Source organism: Chelonoidis abingdonii, chromosome 4 (assembly GCF_003597395.2).
Source record: "Chelonoidis abingdonii isolate Lonesome George chromosome 4, CheloAbing_2.0, whole genome shotgun sequence".
NCBI classification, from domain to species: Eukaryota; Metazoa; Chordata; order Testudines; family Testudinidae; genus Chelonoidis; species Chelonoidis abingdonii.
In genome coordinates this window covers 84,358,437-84,373,936 of record NC_133772.1, presented here as the reverse complement: position 1 = coordinate 84,373,936, position 15,500 = coordinate 84,358,437, and the positions used below count along the sequence as shown (strand labels likewise).

Genomic DNA, 15,500 nt, shown 5'->3' with positions numbered 1-15,500 from the left:
CCTTCTTCCAGCCCACACAGTCTTAAATGCTACAGGGGTCAAACGTGCACAGCTCCCAATGACTTTAATGGCAGCTGAGTGCTCAGTACCTCTGCAAACCAGGCACTGGGTGTCTCAAGATGGTACCCAGAAAATGAAGAATATGTGGCCATAAAGCCAAACTTTCCATTTAATGACTTAGCATCATCTAAATTCTGGAATTTCCTAGCTTTTGAGTGCTTGATTTTGCAACCTAAATAACATTTGAGTTTTTTGTATACAACTCATTGGGTCTTAAAAAGGAAAAAAAAAATCTATTTTCTGCAACTGTAATACCATTCTCATCGTGCACAGGGAGCAAGGTTTGAATCTCGACCACTCAGCACCCATAGCACTCCTTGAGCTACAGGACTGAGGGAACCCATCCCAGTTTCTCCCCACTCCTTCCTTGAATATCTAGGGGACCCTCTTCCCTATGTGGTGCCACTAGAGGGATGGGTTTCCAGGTGTGACACTGGGGCTATGTGCTGAAGACTTGGTCAGGGGAGAGCTTAGCATGTCTCTTTTCCCCTTTCCCTAGAAGATATGTAGATATGAGAAATTCCTTCTCCATGTAGTGCTCCAGAGGGGCGAATGGGCCACTGAGACTGTGTGCGGTGTCTGGAATACCGTGGTCAGGAGGAGTTTGGACAAATTCTCTTTCCAGAGAGACATTCTCCGCTGCTGGGTTTAATGCAGTGTGGGGGTCTAGTCTTAAATGATAATGCTCGCCTTCAATGTAGCATGTTGCCATCATGTTCCCCACGAACACAAACTACAGAAGGGAAATGGTGATTTTCCAAAGTTATTCCTCTCTGTCAAACCTGAACAGAGTTTCATTAGCCAAAGAAAAGGCCCTTCTCTGGCCCTCAGGCTTACTTCCTGCCAAATTTCAAAGGCCTGCTGCACACCGTCTCAAAAATGTCACAGGAATTCTTTATAATGGAAGGTGTTAAGCAACCTAAAACCAGGGGAGCTGGCAGCCATCTCTACAAGATAAATGGTTCACACACATTTCCACTGGCTTTTTTATGTATCTGAAACCTTAACAGAATTCCTATGTATTTCTTGCCTCATCCTCCTCCAAAATGGTTTAACTCTGGTTCCTAGAAGTGTGAACAGTGCATGGAGCTCCGTGTTGATGAGATACTTACAGCATTGTGCCAAGCCATGGAGGGAAATAAAATCAATCTAGGTAATTGCAATTTCAAGCTTCCCAAGGGGATATTACAGCCCTGGGTGAGTAAAAGCTATTTAGAAAGCTATGCTCAACCCCTTTTGCACGGTTTGCTTTTAAGATTCTCTTATTAGTGTAAGAACAGGTTTTGAATCCAGCCTACTGGAGCGAGGGGCCACGGTCAGATATGCAGGTTTACACAGCTCTTCAGAGAGACTGTTCTCAGCAGGGGGTGGGGGCCGTGGGGGGGAAAGAAGAGGGAAGAATCACAAGGTAAGAAAGCCAAGCATTTGAGTATCATTGAAATCAGCCCAGCAGGAGAGAATTGCCATCTCCAGATTGATGGGCAGGTTTCATCTATGTATCAGGATTTCTACTAAGGTAGTTCTAAAGGTGTCAGGCATTTTTATTCATTGTCAATCTAAATGCAAGACAAATAGGATGTTTGGTTGTCAAAAGTGACAAAAATCTTTCCTTGCTTTATATCACATTTCCCCTTCTCAATAACCAATGGGACACAGAAAACTGCTGCTAACCCCATGTTATCAGTAGATGTTCTCAAGAGAACTCTGCTCTCCTTAGAAGGGAACTAACCACTTTCATGTCCAAGTTGCAATGTTCTTTGAATACATTTTTAATGGCCCTTTAAATAGTTGTAAACAGGACAAAAAAGAGTAGGAAACCTATCATGTGGACGAGAAAAGCTACCACAAAATGAGCCTCCTAGACCCCTATCCCCAGCAAGACAGCTATTGTCTTCTCCATTTACTTCTTTCCACCAAACTCATAGCCAGACATCCTTCCAGCTAAGAGGGGCTAGATGTGGCTTCCTCTGGAGCTGATCAAAGATTGGTAACCATACTACCTGACTTTACACAAATGTTATTTAGGTGTTCCTTGGCCTTTGCTAGCCTGGGAACATGCTCAAGTTCTGAACTCTGATCAAAGATGGTGCAGTAGAGAGTTTCTGATTACTTGAGCTGTAAAACATAAGTCCAGACCATGTGTGATCATTAAAGATCCCATGGCACTTTCTGTTACGGTGGGATACCTATTACAGCTGCCCTGTTCCACTCCACAGTATCCTCTCAACAGGGGCTGAGGCAATTCTTCCTTATTTTTAGGAGCCTCGTCATGATGAAGCATGATTTATATGTAACAGAAAAGAGATTATAGCTATGACTGGCAATTAGAGAATTTCATAACTTCTTCGCCAACTGGGTATTCAGTCTGGTTAGTGGGCCTTGGAGTTGTCACACAGCGAAGGAATAAAGCATTAAAAACCTAGTTACTTCTTATAGGAGTATGAAACACACAGTTTCTCTTTATTTTGGTATGAAATGTAGATCATCCAACAAAGTGGCAAAGTCACCTTACAACATAGCCCATCAGAAACAATCCAAGAAACCAACAGAAGCACACTGGATAGCAAAACATAGACAGACTTCCACAACAGAAGAATGACTCCCAAAAGATTGGATTCTGCAATGCCCTTAGATACCAAAGAACAAATAGAGAAAAGCAGAGTCTATTACAATGTGGATTTACATAAAGTATAGGTTTTAGGATCATAACCAAAAACTAATAAGAGTACTTGAACCTGACAGAAATAAACTTCCACAATTAGCCACTCAGTCACAATACAAACAGATATGGAATCTTCTGTGACAATGAAGGAGTGTAGCACAATCCACTTACACACAGGATGAAAGAACAAACTGAACACTTAAATCCACATAACTAGATGAAGGCTAACATTAGCAGCTTGTCACAGGATTATAAAACCCATAGGCATTTATCTTCTTATTGCCCAATAGTGACGCCATAAGTGATGCTAGAAAGGCACCAAGGTCAAGTCGTATGTTCCTTTCACAATGTGTATTAGGAAAATTTATATATGCTTAACCTAAAGTTTCCTTTCCTCAGCTGGCCAGGTCCATAAGAGCCTATAGCCTGCTTGTTGCAGTAGTGGGTGCAGAACTCAGTTCCATCAGTCACAGGCTCAGAGATACAATTCTGCTGCCAGTTTAGCATTTACACAGCTATGGTGAAAACTGTGTCCCCTTCTAACCAAATACATTCTTATGAGCATAGCATGAATGACTAATTATGCCTCCTGAAGTGCATATGCAATGTGTTATTCCCTTACCTACCAAACCACAAACCTTATCTCACCTAGGTTGGCTTGTGCACAGCTTACAAGAAAGGAAATTTTGAGCTAAGCACAGTTACATTTTCCTGTGCTTCAGCACAGCAAAGCTCACAGATGATCATCCGCAGTTTGTAAACTGGGAAGGAAAACGGTTTAGCCCGGGGTGGCAAACTACAGCCCACGGGCTGGATCCGGCCCCTCAGGGCGCTGGATCTGGCCTGTGGGATTGCCACGCCCGTGGCACTGCAGGCCCCGCGCTGCTCCCAGAAGCGGCTGGCACCACGTCCCTGTGGCCCTGGTGGGGGTGGTGGGGGAGGTTGCAGCTCCATGCGCTGCCCTCGCCTTCAGGCACCTCCCCTTGTAGCTCCCATTGGTCGGGAATGGGGAACCGCAGCCCTCTGCCTCCCCTCCCCCAGGGGCTGTAGGGACATGGTATCGGCCGCTTCCAGGAGCCTGCCCTGGCCTTGGTGTGCGCCGCTGCTACCCCGGAGCCGCTCCAGGTAAGCGGCACCAGGCTGAAGCCTGAACCCCTCCTCCACCCTGCACCCCAATCCCCTGCCCTGATCTCCCCCACACTCTGCACCCCTCCTGCACCTCAACTCCCTGCCCTGAGCCCCCCCATACATCCGGCACCCCTCCTCTGCCCCAACCCCTTGCCCTGAGCCCCTTTCTGCACACCGCACTCACACCCCACACTCCCTCCCGCACCTCAACCCCCTGACCCAGCCCTGCATGCACTTTCCCCTCCCAGATGTGGCCCTTGGGCCAGAAAGTTTGCCCACCCCTGGTTTAGCCTAATCAAAATCACTAGTCATCTGGACCAGGCCCAACTCCCATTGACTTCTACGAGAAGGGGTGCGATGTAGGTAGAGCAGGAGGAGGCACCTCCCCCCTCCCATGGACAGAGATTGGGGGAACATGGAGCAGTATGCCCCCTCCATACTTCCATTTGGCCCTGTTCCCTCCCCGAGCACAGCTATGCAGGGCCAGCCCCTACCTAGGTACAGAGGAATGTTCAGGCAGGCAAGCAGCGATGCCAGGACCTCGCTGCATCCAGATCAGTTTCCCCACGTGGGCTGGGTAATGGCCACTGTGCCCTTCTGGCTCTAGTAGCTGTAGTCCTTGGTGCCCGTGAACCACTGGGTTCCAATGGCTATGGTGACAGTGTAGGACGGCATGGCCCTGCCTGGCACGCACACAGCCACAAGAAGTAGAGCTGCCCCCACTGTGCCAACTAGAGACTTAGCACACAGCCGGGCTCTGCAGCAGCAGCATCCCCTCTGACACAATCCCTCCCTGCACCCTGAGCTACATCCCTCCTGGCACACAACCCATTGCTACCCCGCCTGCACCCTGAGCTACACCCCTCCTGGCAAACAAATCCTAGCTTGCAAATCAGTTTTGAAGAACTTATAAGGAACGCATGAGGGACCAGGTGCCTGCTTTACAGATGTTTTAAGATGCGTATGCCTCCACCCAAGAGGCTGGGACTATGGCGTGATGACAAAAGCTGACAAACTTTTTTCCTTGCATGGCCTATATGGTGAAGGCGCTAAAGACGTTGTTCCTTTTCAGCCAGGTGACAGAGCACAAATAATGAGTATGATCTATTGAATGCTTCATGTTTGTTTAGAAAATATATTTTATCACTGGTGGACATCCCAAGCCTACTGTAGCTTTTCCGTTGGCCATGATGGCTTGAGACAGGAAGATTGTAGTGTTACCTCCTCTCCTGATTTAGAGGATCTGCAACTGACTTGAGACAAACCCTGAATTTGCCCCCAAGAACTGTCTTTATCAGCACGAAAAATACAGTAGTGCTGCTTTACAAGAAATAGCTAGTCCTGTGTATTCATAGAACCATAGGACTGGAAGGGACTTCGAGAGGTCATCTAGTCATGTTCCCTGCACTCATGGCAGGACCAAGTATTATCTAGACCTCTGGTATTATTATTCTGGTAAAGTCTGCTGAGTACGTGTCTCATGCTAAACCATTTGCTTAATCTGGTGGGTAGCCATTTCTTTACAAAGGAGGAGAGTCTTACCACCCAGCTGTACTAGGGGTCATGTCTGTTTTGTGATGTGAACGGATTTCTTGGAAACATCACCTCTGGAGAAGTTTCTCCTTGATCCATTTTATTTTCTTCTTCTGTACTGACTCTTTTACTGTAAGTGCTTGTGGAACAGTCTCTAGAGGGATGTTTACCTTTGCAATATAGTTACTATTCCCTTTTACACCTCCCGGAACATGGTAGGGTTTAGCTGGGGTCCCCCACCCAGGTCTTAGTCACTATTTTTGCCCATCTGTTCTCCTGAATTTTCCTCCAGCATATTTTGATGTAGCCAGAAGCAGCTCTCCTTGGATCTCTGCTTTCCAGAAACATGGCCACTTATGCTTATGTTACTGGCCACAGCCCCTGGGGCTTTTTGACCTTCATAAAAAAAGGAAGCAGGACAATGACTCTGTCCATATCAGGGTCACCAGATTGAAGCAGGATGCTGTGGAAGTCTACAGTGGTCTTCAGTAATGTTTCTGAAAGTCCCCAAGTACCCTAGCATTTTTGAAAATTTCACCTCTCCTCTAAGCTAGACACATTTGAGAGAATTTTCATGCCATTGTTACCACTGGTTCAGCTAGACCAGCACTTCTCAACCCACGGCCCACATGCAGACCGATTAGCACACAGCTGCGACCCAGGTGTATAAAAAAAATTCAAAATTTACCACCCTGGTCTGGCAGGGAGCAGGGCTGGCTGAGGGGGAGACAGCGTAAGGCAGCCTGCAGGCGCACTCCTGCCAGCATGGGGCTGGTGAATACTGCAGGGGAGAGGAGGTGGGAAGAGTGGGTCTCTGGGCAGCGAGGAAATGGGGAGCACTGAGACTAGGGGTTTGCAGGGGTGCTGCAGCACCTCTTGGCCAGACCCTGCACACCTGGGGTCTGGCTGCTGGTTACCCAGCCCTGCATGACGGGGTCTGGCTGGCAGGGTCCAGCCCTGCGCTACAGGATCCCTAGTTTGACTGCCCGGCTCCACTCTTTGCCCCCTCTGTGGAGGGGTCTCTGGGTGGGGGGGTCGGGGGTGCTGTGGTTCTCAACATGCAGGATAAACAGGTTGAGAACCACCAAGTTAAACCCTTAGTTCAGAGTCCAAGCAGAGAGGCTGCCATGCCAATTGATATGGCGCTGAAAAAAGTGCCTGCAGCCAGCAGGGATCCCGATATGGCTCATACAAGCTGAGTGGCAAAAATCAGAATTCTGTGCCTATGTATTTTACGTAGGAGCTTTTTTAAAAAGTAGAAATTCTAGGCTCTGGAAGATTTCCCAAAAGGTACCAGCCAGATGGTTAGCAAGTGACTGATATGTTTAGAGATCCTGCCCCCAGTTCAGCTGCTGGAAGAAGGAGCATGTGTCTTTTCTCTCTTCTCCACAGTTCTGTCTTTGAGGGGGGCAGGTCTCTACTCTCACACCCCTTGCATCGCCTCCTGGTTCTTTTGTGAGTGTAGTTGGGAGCAGGTAAAAGAACAAGAGGACTTTGCTAGCTTACCCCTACCTCAGCTTCCTTTTAGAGTCCCTACTCCTTACTGAACATATTCCAGTGTCTGCCTCTGGTACCCAGAGATTTCCAAAGCAGAGCAGCATAAACTTCACATGATCACTGAACAGTGTCACTATTGCCTTTAGGGTTCTCAAGAGCAGCAGGGAAACCAGCCAGAACATTGATTTCATTCTGTGCTGCTTGGCAAAGCTATGAGCAGCAGCAAAAACACCAGAGATGTCTCCCTGAGTCTGCAGTCAGACAACACGGTATTAGTTTACATTTGCTATGACATTTGAAAAGATCTCATAAGGGCTAGATTTTTTTTTTTTTTTTTTAATTTTAAATTCTGCAGAAATAGATCATCTAGACCCCCACATTCACAAGGGAAAGCTCCCCACTCAGCACTAAAATATGCTCTAGGATCACAATAACAAGGGAACCTAAAGCATTGGTACAGAATGAATGCAAATGCCATTTTCAGCACTGAAAGCTTTTATTACATAACCCTTCCCAGCTGGTCACCAGGAAATCCATTGTCTAGCCTAGCACCTTTTCTCATGAGAACATCACGTGCCCAAAGGGTTTGGCTAGTTAGCTGTTACTGTCTTGGTAAAGATATACACTCCAATTACTGTATCCCTATGCCTTTAAAGGGCTCCTCTGGTCAAAGCCTTCTGCTACACCACTGACTGAAAACATGTCTGTGGGAAAGCCAGCACTGCAGCTATCACCAATTCAGCCATATGAAACAGTGATTACATATCAAAAATTCCAAAGGTCTTGTAGTCAGGACTCAACTTAAAAAATACAGGGCCTTCCATAACCCACACATTTCCTTCCTTCCTCGGGCAACACTTGTGTTTGGTTACAAAATTCTTTCGCAGAGAGGGAGATGATGAGTGAAGAGGACCAGATATCATCTGTCCTCGGTGTTAAACAATTGCACGTCTCACTCCACACCCCCATCAACCCACAAAAAGCAAAGCAAAGCAAAGCTGCCGTCTCAGGAATTCCTCCATCAGGAAGCGGTTTGACTGAGTGGGGAGCTGTGTCTGAAATCAGCAGCCCTCTTTATGCCAGCTGTACTAAACTAATACACTCCCCATTGCCTCATGGGAAACTATTCCCCATGCTTCTGGCTTGCAGGGAAATGGCACCCGGATTGGCCCCCATCACCTTCCCACCCACCTGACTCAAAGCAATGACAAGGGATAGGGCTAGGGATGCATGAATTGTTAGGCATAGAAATGGCCACCACAGGAGGTCACATATAGTCCCGTGCCTGGTTTTTAGGCTCCTAATAGCTTGAAACTTCCAGCAATAGGTGTTTGCTCAGCTGTGCCCTTTTAGCTTTTAGTGTGGTGGCCTCCTATTACAGCCTGTTTTTGGGGAAGGGTGGGGGGTGCAAGTCAGCTCTGTTGTTCTTACTATTACAAATACCTAGATTAGTGTCCAATATTAGATTAGGAAATGGCTCATTAAGTATTCAAAAGAGAACTATGATTGTTAGTATAGGACCGCTACATGAGCAAAGCGTCACCTAGTTTAGACTCACGAGTATCTCAAGATGTCAGAGGTAAGAGTTAGATACCAACTACCTGACTTTTGGGTGGTGTACATGTTGGCACCCAACATTTTAAACACCTTTTTGGCTGATGTGATTACAGCCCACCATGCAAAGGGTTCCAGTACTGATATAAGAACACAGGTTTGGGGTAGTGGTAAATTGTACTGTCCTGCAACCCTCAACATACATAGCTGTCTCCAACGAAATGCAGTCTCTGACTAGAAAGAAGAAAATATACTGTATATTCTCCTTCATTCCCCCTTATGATACAATCTGTTGGTTAGGTTATTTAAAAATGAATAACTAGACATTTCAGATGCCACTGCCGACTTTCTAAGAAGTTATTTAAACCCCATCAGCTACCTGCTCCCGGTGACTGACGATTTTGTTTCCAACAACAGCAAGCTGCTTGAGCATGCCATGTAAATGCTTTCAGCTGAAGCCAGAGTTGAAATGGTAGCAGTGAAATCATCTGAAGTCCAGACCTTCCTCGGATTTATTACAATAACATTGTTTTGTGGAGTGGGAAGAGCCGCCTGGTCATCTTCTCTTCAGCAGTTCAGGTTTCTCTAGTACATGAGCAGATGGCTCATCTCCCAGAAGGGCAAGTCAAAGAAGACAGCTGCTACCACCGTGTGTGTGTGTGTGTGTGTGTTGATATTTTATTTGTAAGAGGCAAATGACAAAAACAAAAGGACTCAAACGTGAACATGCAGAGTTCCAACATACTCTACCCATAAAACAGAGGGGCCTTTTAAAAAAAAAGGCCCAAAATGTAACCTCCTTTGAACTACAATGTATTGCATGGAAGATAAAGTCCAATGGAAACCAGCTCTCTGTCCTTATTTGAGTCAGATCCTGCTCTTAGTGAAGTCAATGACAACTTAAAATCAATAGGAGCAGGACTGGAAACTTTATTGGGAAATTACAGTTTCCCTATCAAGAAAATATTTTGAAGAGGCGGCTTAATTTTTCATGCATTAATGTGGGCAAATGAGATGAAACTGAAGAAAGGAGATTTGCATATATAATCATATAGCTGTGCATTTATATAATTAGACACAAGTACTTACTTTGTGTATAGTAATGGACCCACTCTCAGACATTCCATACATGCCAAAGAATTTTTAAAGAGAAAGAAAAAAGGGAAAAAATAAAGACTAATTGCAGTTTTCCACCAATGCAGTCACCAGCTGGTGACTCAGAAGAAGCACAGAGCTAAATTAACTTAATTAACATGCTGCAACACTAGAAAAAAACCCAGAATGCTTATTAACGCTCTGCCATGATTAGCCAACTATGAAGGAAGCATGCTATTGCTACTATAAATTATGGATATTGTCTTCTCCCATTTGAATTATTTTTTCCAGTGGTATATTACTCTGCTGAAACAAAAACAAAAAACATCAGCTTCAGCCAGTCGTAGGGCCACAGGTTCTTGTATCTAAAGCTGCATTTTATTTCCATTCCCAAGAAGTCAAAATGTGTAACAATCACAGGCAGGTGGCTAGATGAGTTTCTGGATTGCTACAAGAACTTTATTCATTTAAAAATGAAGTTTTACAGACTATGGGGGAGATTTTGAGAGAGATAAATGGCAGTTGGACACCTTGCTCACTGGACTGTCAATGGGAGGTACGTGCAGGGCCGGTGCTTTCAATTAGGCGACTTAGGCAGTCGCCTAGGGCGCCAGCATTATGGGGGGGGGGGAAGCGGCATTTTGCCAGGGGGACGGCAGGCGGCTCCGGTGGAGCTGCCGCAGTTGTGCCTGCGGAGGGTCTGCTGGTCTCGCGGCTCCGGTGGACCTGCCGCAGCATTTCTGCGGACGGTCCGCTGGTCCCACGGCTCGGGCGGACCCTCCGCAGGAATGCTTGTGGCAGCTTCACCGAAGCCATGAGACCCGCGTGCGGGGCGGCGAATAGCCCGGCGCTTAGGGTGCCAGAAACGCTAGCACCGGTCCTGAGTACGTGTGCCTTTGGGAATTCCCCCTCCCGCTCCATCGTGTGGAATGGGAAGGAATAATATATTGTAAAAACAAACAGCTTCCAAACCACGCCTTTTTATTTAAAAAAAAAAAAAATCTCACATAAATGAATACTCAGGAGTTCCAGGCCTGACATAAGAGCCAGCCTGCAAAGGAAGGTCTGTATGATGAGGGATCATGTTATAGTACAGCAGTGACCCAAGCAGTAACATAGTACTGTTTGCTCTTGCCTCTGTAAAGGAGAGCAAACAATTTTATAATCAGGTTTCCAAACTCTGTTACAGCCATGCAAAGGCATGACCAGACCATGGTTCTTACGTGGTCAGGATACTATAATGCTAACACGTTTCCCCCCATAAAGTCACAACTTGCTTGATCTGACAGGTTCCTAAGTCAAGCAACTGCCATGATTGTTAGACTAAGATTTCTGGGGCAGAAACTGTGTCTCTATATGTTTATATAGTTCCTAGGGCCCCAACCCTGATTGAGGCCTCCAGATACCATAGTAATATAAATAATAAAGCAAAAAACGGGAGGCCTTTCAGAGATGAGCTGACAATCTGGCTGTTTCACAGGCAGTTTTCAGCCACATTAATGTCTGGCAAAGGGCTTAGAGATCTTCAGAGGAACGGTACTATCACGTGCACAGATATGAAAGCCAGTAGCCTAACCATGTGATGTGCTCTGGCTTTGTGAACAAGGCAAGCTGACTGGCATCTGAGTTTCCAGCACCAAGACAGTGTAAGAGTGTGGTGGGCACCACTGCTACAAAACTGCCAACTTCAGTTTATCACAAGAACCTGCCTTTGTCAACTGTGCATGCCAGCCACTATGAATGGGCAGTCTCTACACGGCCCTCAAAGAGCACACAATCTCAGAGTGTCTCCCCAACCCCTTCATGGGCAAGTTTTGACCATTTCCTTTACTAGACACCTAGCCCTTACAAATAGCAAAGGAAGCTCACAGCTATTGCTACTCACTCTAGTCTAGAAGACACTTCTGAAAGCAAGGTGGTGCTTTGGACACCAAGAATCTGCTACACCAGAAAATGACCTGTAGGCAACAAGTCACCCAACTCCTTGCCCAATAGGTACTGTAAATAGTTTAGCTGCTAGAGTGGACCACACAGTTACAAAAGGCATGACTAAGGCCTGAGGTAACTTTGCCTCTGAATTGCCATTACAAGAGGTGTACTGAACTGTTTTGTGTTCTTTGCATTAGTAATATTGCTGTTTTCAGCACCAGCTGAGCAGCGATAAGGGGGAAACCCATTGCCATCATCGTGAACAGCAGGTAATTTTTTGAGCACAGATGAACTGGGAACTCACAGGGCCTAAAGTGTGGGGACAATTCTGTGGGGAATTCCTGAGCAGGGCACTAGCCCTTCAACAAAGTCCTGTTTCCTCCCCCCCCTACTGATTTTGAACTTCAACTCCATATCTTCCTAGGGGTGTCCCCTCCCCACTCCTGTGAAGAATCCCCCACAAAACTAGCTCAGAGATTACTTGCATGTTAGCCACATCATTCCCTTAATCCTTTTCCAGACTGATGTTCGGTCTGAGTATAGTAATAACACAGTATTCCCTTTAACTCTAAGTATCCTCAGGGCCTAACATCATGGACAAGGGGGCCCTGATCAGAGGAATCTAGATGCTTGTTCAAGACAAATATGCAGAAACAATAATGAATGCTGAAGTCTAGCAATGGAGAAAGATCAGGTGTCCACACTGATTCTTTTATATCTGTTGGTAGATTTTGATACTACTGATCATTAGGTTGAGTTGACAAGTCTAAATCCCGGCTGGAATAAGTGCTACTGTTCCACTGGCTCTGGTCTCTCTGTTTAAGGAAGCTTCAGAAACTGGTGTGGAGGCAACTGCAATTCTGCAGGATACAGTGTTCCATGGGGTTCGGACCTGTAACCACCCCTGCTCACTTGGAGGCCATAACCTGGATGACAAGCAGCCACCTTTTCTGCTGTAACCGACCCCCCAATCTACTTTCCCAGAGCCCAATGGATAGGATTTGGATGAGCAGTAGGTGGCCAAGACTCAGTACAGGTAAAAGTAGTAAGGTTGGCCAGCTGAAGGAAAGCATCTTCAGAGGATGGTGGGGCTGACTGAAGGACATGTGCAATATGGATACCTGGCTGCTCATGATTGTCAGAGGTCCAAAAGGGACACCCCTACACATTTATGTTTAGTATGGTGGTAAGGACCATTGCTCTCTAGTGCAGATCTCACCACAATTGTTCTGGGGTTTGTGAACTCCAGAGCTCTACCATAGTGCTACCTGTGAAGCTCACTCAAACTTTGGCTGAGGCAGGATGCCTGCCTGGTAACATTAAAAGCAGTGTGAAAATTATACTAGTTGGACACTTACAACATCTCTCTCTTCACTGCCAAGTGTAATTCAAGCCGTTGCCATTGAACCATAAAGCAAATGACCTTAGTCCTTGCTATACAAGAGTCCACCTCACTCGTCGGTTCTAATCCCAGCAAATCAGAGGTAGAGCTATGTGACCCTGTACAAGTTACTTAACATCTCTAGGTCTTTGTTGCTGCACCTATACAAGGAAGGTGATACCTATCTCACAGAGAGGTTGTGTGGATTAATTAACATACGTAGTGTATTAAGTATTTTAGGGCACCGGAGTTCAGAGAGAAACCAAATGAACCCTTCATACTTGTGCACGAGAAAGCTCTTAAGACTGATTATAGAATTTTCTCATTTACTAATGGCCTTTTGCAGAGAGTTTGAGCCAAATCATTTTTCATCCCTTCTGCAACAGCAGCTATTGGCTATGCTGACTCAGCCTACATGAAAAATACTAATTTGGAAATTGTCTCGGCCAGTTGTAGCAATGGCATTTACAATATGGAGTTCGTTCGCAGTCTGCTCAAGTGTCTTCATTTTCCATCTACCCTGAAATGCCACCCAGAGAAGTCAAAGCCCCAATTATAGAAATTTCTTTCTGCAGCTGGTTTAATGACAACTTCCACGGGAGGAGTCGAACAGAGTAAGCCCAGCAATACTTACCAGAAGTGGGGAAACCTTATTCATTCAGATCATCTACTTATATCCTGATCTTTGTCTTAAGTTGCCAGTCTTGCAATTACTACGAGCTAACAGCTGGGTAAATTTCTTTCCTCTATTTATTTAAAAAAAACTTGTAAAGGGGACTTGTCCATTCAAATGTTCAACCATTTACCATCAGGACTCCTTAAAACCCACTGGAACATTTGCTTTTAACAAACAAATTCAGACCTTTTGGAACCAAAGTTTGGTATAGCCGTTCACTCCTGTGCCCTCTTCCCAAGGGGCTTCAGAGTACCCCCACCATTCAAACCACCTCTTTCTACAGTCTGGCACAGAATCTGCATTCAGTCTGGTCACTTCATCAGAAAGAGTTCAGGGGACACTGCCGAGTCTAGAGACTGATGTATTCTCAGTAACAGGCATGAGCCTGTGAATCTGCTCCCCCAAGAGATCAGGCTGAGAGTGACTCACTCTTACTATCTTGAGGTTATGTTGCAAGATGTGGCTCTTTGGAAAGGCATTTTCCTAACAAAAGGGTAAGGTGATGCTGAATCCACTTGAAGTCCATCTCTCAAGTCTGAGGCTGTTAAGGACAACGAGTGGTTGAAGAATTATGCTCTTCCCAGCAGGGATGTTTCTTAGGCTATGTCTACGCTTGCAGAGTTATTGCACTGTCAGTTTCACCAGTGATAGGGAACCGGTGAAAGAAAAGCCCTGGTTTGTGTACTCACTTACTTCCACAGGAGTCAGATAGTGTTTACATTTGCAGCACTTCCATCTCTGGCAGTGCACTGAGGGCAGCTATCCCACAATGCAGTTCTCTCCATTTTGATATGTCTTATGGGAAGGGGGGGGGGGGGTGACTGCAGGGTCCAAACAGGGGATTATTTGCTCCGTGGAGCAGCCATGGTCACTTGGCCAGATGAGCACTTGCAAACAAAACAGGAAAGGGAGTTTCAAAGTTCCTGGGGCTTTACAGGTGGAGGGGCAGACATCTGTTTACCTGGTGTCAGAGCAGCAGAGTTGCTCGCCAGAGAGGTTATCCCAGGCAACGTGGGATATGTCGGGAAGCTAAAAGCTGTTTACATCGGAAGAACGTGTCTCCACTTGCACATCATCGCAAAAGGATCAGTGGTAAGAAGAGTATGCCTCTTGTGGAGGCGGTTTGCTGTTTGCAGTGAAACTTCAGAATTTTACCACTGAAAGTCATTGGCAAGTGTAGATATTCCCATGGTTTTTGTGCTTTAAATGGCAAGTGTAGACATGCCCTTATACATGAGAAAGTCTAATTACAGTGCTGAGTGATTTAGAAGCATGTGTAACAATAGTTTACTTTTGCCCTTTAAGAACAATTGGCTGTATTTATGGGTGATAGAATCAATGCTGATAGAGTTTACTTTGAACCCAATACAGAATTCAACAGGAACTCAATGAAAAAAGTTGAATTCCTTCAGTTGCTTAGGGTCTAGAATGGGTGGAAGAGTTTTGCTGGGAAAAGAAGTGAGATCAGCCATAAAGGGTACGTCTGCACTGCAATGAAAGCTCCATGGGATGGCTGTAACTAGCCTGGGTCTGCTCACTTGAGCTTGCAGAGCTATAAAACTGCAGGGTAGGTGTTTGGACCTGGGTGCTGAAGCTCAGTGAAGGTCTCGGAACCCAGGTTCTATCTAAGCCTGAATGCCTACACTGCTATTTTTACCCCTGCAAGCCCGAGTCAATTGACTCGGACTCAGACGCCGTGCTGTGGATTTTTTATCACCGTGTAGACAAAGCCAAAGAACATCCCACTAAGGTAATCAATTGGTGGAGCAAGAGGCTGAGAAGTGACTGACAAAGGTTAAGAAATCAAAGGAGAGTATGCTGCTACTGCTTTGTCTTATAAACCACAATAGATTCTCTACCTCACCAGCGATGTAGGCGAGTCTGCTGTTGGACCAAACTGCGCTAGTGGTACATAAAAGAAGCCCTATTTCTAGCCATTTCTTGTAAAAACTATAACTACATACATAAAATATGCTCTCCGTTAT

General features: G+C 45.8%; 1 protein-coding gene across 2 annotated transcripts in view; it reads right to left on the bottom strand.

Annotated features, from left to right (window-relative positions):
• Positions 1–15,500, bottom strand: part of SUSD6 (sushi domain containing 6) — a 118,804-nt gene that overhangs the window by 19,167 nt on the left and 84,137 nt on the right. The gene's annotated exons all lie outside the window — the stretch shown is intronic.